Genomic DNA, 6773 nt, shown 5'->3' on the forward strand with positions numbered 1-6773 from the left:
CCTGCAGCGGGCCCCGCCTGGCTCCAGGAGGACAGCGCACAGGAAGAAGCCGTGGCGCCTGGGTTGCTGACCACCTGTTCACAGGTAAGAATAAAACCCTCCTGCTGTGCCCAAAGGCTGGACTTGCTGCCTTCCCGTGACCTGCCTGGACTCTATTGACTCCCTGGGCCTCGTGCAGCCAGTGGGAAGCAGCCTGGGCGACAATCCCACCCCCTGGCCGGTTGTCAGTAGGTAAGTCCTTTCGTGAAGTGGAAGCCTTTTGACGTTAGTTGTAGCCTCTTGCTGCCGTCACTCAGGGAGCGGAGACTAGAGAGAGAAGAGTTCTCTTTCTGAAGCCTGAGCCGGGGGCAGATTCTGGAGGACCTCAGAAGCCTGTCTGAAAATGCTCCGCACGGGTCCTCCCTTCCCCAGGCCTGCTGGTCTCCAGCGTCCTCTTGAGTCTTGGTGGCGGTGGTGCCTGGCTGAGCCGGGATGGGTGTGTGTTTTAGGAACCAGTCACCTTTGCAGATGTGGCTGTGGTGTTCACCCCAGAAGAATGGGTGTTCCTGGACTCTGCTCAGAGGAGCCTGTACAGAGACGTGATGCAGGAGAACTACAGGAACCTGGCCTCCGTGGGTAGGGCTGGCCTCGTGGCTGCATCCACACACTCATGCAGCAGCCATGGGTCCCAGCAACTGTGCGGGTTGGGGAAGCCAAGGGGTGAAAAGACAGATAAGCCCCACACTCACGATGCCTGCAGTCTGGTGGCCTTTCCATGGAAATGAAGATCGTCTGCCGCACTCTGTCCGTGTGGCTTCTCAAACATATTCCTGAGCTAGGCCCTGGGCTTTCAGGACTAGGGAGCCCTAATATCCTCTGTACCCAGTGAGGGAACTTGTATTTAGTTCCTTAGTGAAATAGCTTTGCTGTGTCCATCAGAATTCAGGCAGGCTCATTTTGCTACTCCCGTCTGCAGAGCCCCTAAAGACTTTAGAATGTCAGCCCCAGTGTTGTGGCGGGACGAAGTCCACCCACACTGTGCATCTTTCCCATGAGCAGGAGATCAACTCTGCAAACCCTGTATGTTGGCCCATTTGGAGCAAAAAGAAGAACGGTGGACCAAAGAGGGAGGAGATGTCTCAGACAGCTGTCCAGGTGAGTGCCAGGTGGATCAGGTGGGCACCAGCTCTGGTCAGTGAGAAGAGCATTAGATTGGGAAATTATCAATCAGGGAAACATTTTCAATGCCCTTGACTGAGAAGTCTGGTTGAACGCCCTTAGTCAATTCCATCTTCTTTCCTCTTTTTCTTTCCTTTTAATCTCTTATATTTTACTCTGATTGTATAAAAAGATTTGTCCTACCTCCTCTTCATCTTTAATATTTCCACGCATATATTTTATCCCCTTCCTCCCTACTCTACATTCCTGCAAATATTTTTCCTTTACATTAGTCACAATCTTCATAGAAGGCTTTCTCAGTAAACTATCTGCTATTTTCACCTTTCATTCCTGTAATTACATAACGCCTCACGTAGCCAAATGCCTTAAAATTTTCCTTCCCTCTTTGATATGTTCCCACACTTTGCAATTTTTTTCCCCATGTTTAGGATCAATATTTAAAAAGAAATAATCCAGATGTACCAGAGTTGCTTACTTTTTTTGTCACCTCGATCCCACAGTTTCTTTCTTGGTGTCCTTAATTTTTCCCCGTAACTCATTTCAGAACCTCAGCTTCAACCCAGAGAGTCAATTCCTGGTGAAGATATTTTTGTGGAGATTCCGTCCATTGGCATGAAAAGGGTAAGGTTCACCAGGGATTATTCCTGGTCCTCTATGGTAGGAAGAGTGTGGGGTGCTGGAGGTTAGAAAAGAAGCACAATAGCTGAGATTCGAGGCAAGTGGTGCCTGCCCAGGAGAAGCAATTTCTTGGGAGAGAGTCAGTGAATGTCATGAATTGGCAGAAAATTCTAAACATAAATCAAGGTTTGTGTCTTCATGGAGTTCTCACAGGTAACCATTTTCACAAATGTGACAGAGGTACTGAGTGTTTAAAACTTAATTTAGTCTTAAACAATTCAGAAAAACTCTGCATCTAAAAAGCCCATGAAAGTAATGAAAAGATGGCTGTTTGTACCAGAGCATCCACCCTGTTCCATTGTCTGGGGTAGAAATTGGGGTAGAAATGGTACAGATTCACTGAAACCGTAAAAGTGGTAAATATAGAAATGTCTGTCTCTTATATTCAGTTTGCATGGAAAAGAATATCTGTGAATGCAATACAGTCTTTGGTCTTCACATTTTCCATAATTCACGGGAGCAGCCTAAGCCTGGAGAAAAACTGTAAATATAATGAACTTGAGAAATGTTTTAATAGCATCAAACCACTTTTCTAGTGCCAGAGAATTCACATGGGAGAGGCCCCCTACGAATGTCAAGAGAGTGTAAATTCCTTCTTCCAGAGCGCTCACCTAATCATGCCTGAGAAAATCCGTGGGGGGATAAAACCTATGCATGTAACCAATGTGAAAAATCCTTCAGATACAGCTCTGACCTCATCAGGCACAAGAAGACTCATACTGCAGAGAAGTGCTTTGAATGTCAAGAATGTGGGCAAGCCTTCAAGTATTCCTCGAACCTGTGGCGACACTTGAGAACCCATACTGGAGAGAAGCCCTTCGAATGCAGCCAGTGTGGGAAAACCTTCACGAGGAACTTTAACCTGATTTTGCACCAGAGAAACCACACAGGAGAGAGGCCCTATGAGTGTAAGGATTGCGGGAAGGCGTTCAATCAGCCGTCATCCCTCAGGAGCCATGTGAGAACTCACACGGGAGAGAAGCCCTTCGAGTGCAGCCAGTGTGGGAAAGCCTTCAGAGAACACTCGTCAATGAAAACCCACCCGCAGACCCACACCAGAGAGAAACTGTACAAATGCAACCAGTGCAGCAAGCCCTTCTGGACAAGCAGTCACCTGAACGTGCACGAGAGGATACACATGCGGGAGGAACTGTACGAGTGCGGGACTTGTGGTCAGGTCTTGAGTCATCTCTGGACCCTGAAGAGTCACTTGCGAACTCACACCGGAGAGAAGCCCTACGCATGCCAGGAATGCGGGCGAGCCTTTAGTGAGCCCTCTTCCCTCAGGAAACATGCGAGGACTCACAGTGGCCAGAAGCCATATACATGCCAGGAATGTGGGCGAGCATTTGGTCAGTCTTCACACCTCATCATTTACATGAGAACACACACTGCGGGGAGACCCTATCAGTGTAATCAGTGTGATAAAGCCTTCAGACACAGCTCCTCACTCACTGTGCACAAAAGGACCCACATGGGGAGAGGGAACATTAGGAATGGTGGCCTGCCTTCATCAGTGTCTCATTCCTATGGTGGTCCCCTTGCTAATTAACTTCCAGTTTGTAGAAATATAAACATTTGGGGCTATCACTCTTCCTCATAATGCTCAGCATCCTATGTTTTGATGTATAATGTTTTCATTTTGGTTTAATCCTAAGCATTGTCTTAACTTCCATTATCACTTTTTCTTTGACCCATGCGTTATTTGGAATTAGATTTTTCAATGCCAGTACATGGATGTATTTTCAGAGAGGTATAATGACATAGTGAAACGCATACATTTTAAGCGTACAGTTGGATGAATTGGACATATGCATACATGTATGTAACCAATACCCCATTCCAGATGTAGAATGTTTCTGTCATTCTGGAAGGTTCCTGTATGTTATATGGCTGTTTCTTAGTTGCCTTTCTGTTTTTGGTTTCTAATTTAATTACATGGTGAGCAGAGTATGTAGCCCTTGTGTTATTGAATCTTAGGTATTTGTTGAGGTTTGCTGTTAGGTCTGCTGTGGCTTATCCTGCTAGTTGCCAACCAAAATTGCCCCCTCTCCCTTAGAACAGAACCTGGGTTTTTTGTTCAGGTCGGTAATGTGGACTATTCAAACACCTCCATCTCCCACTGCTTCTTGCAGCGAGGGCAGGAGGCCATGTGCCCCAGTCCTGGCAAGCCTAAATATCGGAAGTCATTGGATATGCCTCCACGGAAGGATGCTGCACAGAAATGGGTTCATTTAGCCAGATCTCCTCTTGCCTTTTGGACAAGCAGACATGACGTGCAAACCCAGAGAAACCATCCTGTGGCCAGGAGAGTAAAAGCCACAGGTAAAGAGAGTGTGGCCAGAAATCACAACCATCCTGGTTCCCTAACCTAAAAAATAGTTAGAATATATTTGTAGAGTTGGCATCTTTGTGTAACTGCACCAGCCCCAGACTATTTATTTCTGGACGTCCCGTTACATGAAAAAAATGCATTTCTTACTGGTATTAGACATTTTTTTTTGAGGAGGGGGCGGGTTTATTTCAGCCAAATGCAATCCCTGATGCACTTAGCATATGCCAATTTTTTTTTTTTTTTTGAGACAGAGTCTCACTCTGTTGCCCAGGCTAGAGTGAGTGCCATGGCATCTGCCTAGCTCACAGCAACCTCAGACTCCTGAGCTCAAGGGATCCTCCTGTCTCAGCCTCCCGAGTAGTTGGGACTACAGGCATGCACCACCATGCCCGGCTAATTTTTTCTATATATATATTTTTAGCTGTCCATATAATTTCTTTCTATTTTTAGTAGAGATGGGGTCTCGCTCTTGCTCAGGCTGGTCTCGAACTCCTTCGCTCAAACGATCCGCCCATCTCGGCCTCCCAGAGTGCTAGGATTACAGGCGTGAGCCACTGCGCCCGGCCCAGCTGCCAATTTTTAATAAATGCTTTGTGGGTGGTTGAAATCAGTGTGTGGTACTCTATGTACGTCCACTAGGTCGAGCATATCGTGTTTGTGTTTACACACATGTATAACTACTGATCTCTGATGTATCATTATTGAGAGAGAGATGTTAAACTCTTCCATCATGACTGTGGATTGTCAAATGAAGAGATTTTTGACACTAGATACATTTCCAGCACATTGGTACTTCTATTCTTTTAAAGTGACCATCTTTTTCCCTAATGATGAGCGTTCAACCATTCACCACAATGATAGCAAATACTTACTTAGAGCTTACTGTTAACAGATAGTAGCCACTGCCTGAAGCTTTGCGTCCTTTAATTTCGTCCTCGCAGTGACACTTTGTGGTAGGTACTGTTGTCATCCCCAATTCACAGACGAGGAAGCTGAAGCCCCGCAAGTTAAGGTGAGTTATTCCAGGTCACCTGAGTGGCAGGTGGCGGGTCTGGCTCTCTCCACAGTGCTGTCAAAAAGAAGAAAGATGGCAAATGTTGGCAAGGATGTGGAGAAAAGGCGACCTTTGCATACTGTTGATGAGAATGTAATTAGCTCAGCTATTGTGGAAAATGGTATGGGAGTTCCACAAAATCTTAAAATGTGGCATTGACTTTGAAATTAAGCAGCAAGAAAGCTGCTGAAAAGGGGTAAGGAAAGTGCTACTGGAGGTTAGAAAAAGGCTACCAGGTTATGTGGTGGGGAGGCCACTGGCAAAGATGCTGTCTATGGTAACTTGGGAGAGACAACGTGTACTTAGTGAACTTGAGGAGGGAGACTTTGTCCCGTCTCCGCTTTGCCCCAGTGTTCCCGGGTGGTGTCCAGGGAAAAGAACCTGTGAGTGGGTGAGAACTCCCTTTGCATCTGAGCCTCCCGGGATTCTCTCCCCTTTACGCCAGCTCACACTTAGCTTTTAGCAGTTTGTTAACAATTTTAGCAGAAATTTTACCCTTTCGTCTAGTGACTCTGTCTTTGTCCCCTGCTACCGGTGAGCTGCTGTTCCCTTCCATTTCTTTCCCCCTAGATTCCAAGCTAGTAGGTTGCGTGCAACCTCAGCTCTCTGATGGGTTCAAGAAAGGTCATGTTTTTGTCAATTATTCAGCTTTTTCTTGTCGCAGGGTGGCAGCAATGCCTAGCAGGTTTCCACGTGCAAGAGGGAAGCCAGAAACGGGTCTTTTCTTCCTAAATCACACTGCTTTTTGGAATTGTTGGTTGGACTTTATCTTCCTCTTTTCTGTAAGTTCTCTGAGATCTGACTTCCTTTAAACCTAGCACTGTGCTGGGAAGGAGACACACTGTCAGCGTGCTTGTTGAGTGTATGTGAATTCATGTTGGGGCAGATGTTCCCCGGTGGAGTGTGCATGGTCTGTGAGTCCACTGGGCTGTGGGTATCTGTGGACTTTTCTCCCATCCGCATGGGGTTGAAACCAGGACCTCTGAAATTCACCACCACTTAGCAGTCTCTGTGCAGAGTGAAGAGAGAGCACGGTGCCTGCGACAATTTGTTTTATGGCAACCACGGGAAACTAACACAAGCAGTAACTTGGATCTGAATATAGGCTACAGCTTGCCTGGGTTTGAATCTTGTTCCATCACTCACTGGCTGTGTATCTTTGGGCAGGTTACTGAGCTTTTCTTTGCCTCAGTTTCCTCATCCATAAAATTGGAGTAGTAACAGTATTTCCCACATAGGGTTCATACAGTAGCCTGAATCAAATGAGCAACTAGCAGGTAGTATGTGCTCAGTGTTTACTGTTATTATTATCATAAAGAATACACTAAGTAAGGCACAGTGATGACTTGAAATCGAGCTTACTTTCAACTCTGAGTGGAATCAGTTATGACTGAATTTGAATCCAATAATCTATTCCAAAATAGATTTTATTCCTTTTGAGATAAAAATCCGAAGCTCCTCAAACAATTTCTTTTCCCTTTTGTAATTATGCCCTTTCCTACAGTGTAACACCCAGAGCAGGAAATAAATGAGCTCTGATGTCCTATA

At 46.0% G+C, this 6773-nt stretch overlaps 1 pseudogene; it reads left to right on the forward strand.

Annotated features, from left to right (window-relative positions):
- On the forward strand, positions 1–3388 carry LOC138401055 (zinc finger protein 333-like; annotated as a pseudogene).
- The last annotated feature ends 3385 nt before the right edge of the window (positions 3389–6773 follow it).

The sequence above is a fragment of the Eulemur rufifrons genome, chromosome 2, assembly GCF_041146395.1.
Source record: "Eulemur rufifrons isolate Redbay chromosome 2, OSU_ERuf_1, whole genome shotgun sequence".
NCBI classification, from domain to species: domain Eukaryota; kingdom Metazoa; phylum Chordata; class Mammalia; order Primates; family Lemuridae; genus Eulemur; species Eulemur rufifrons.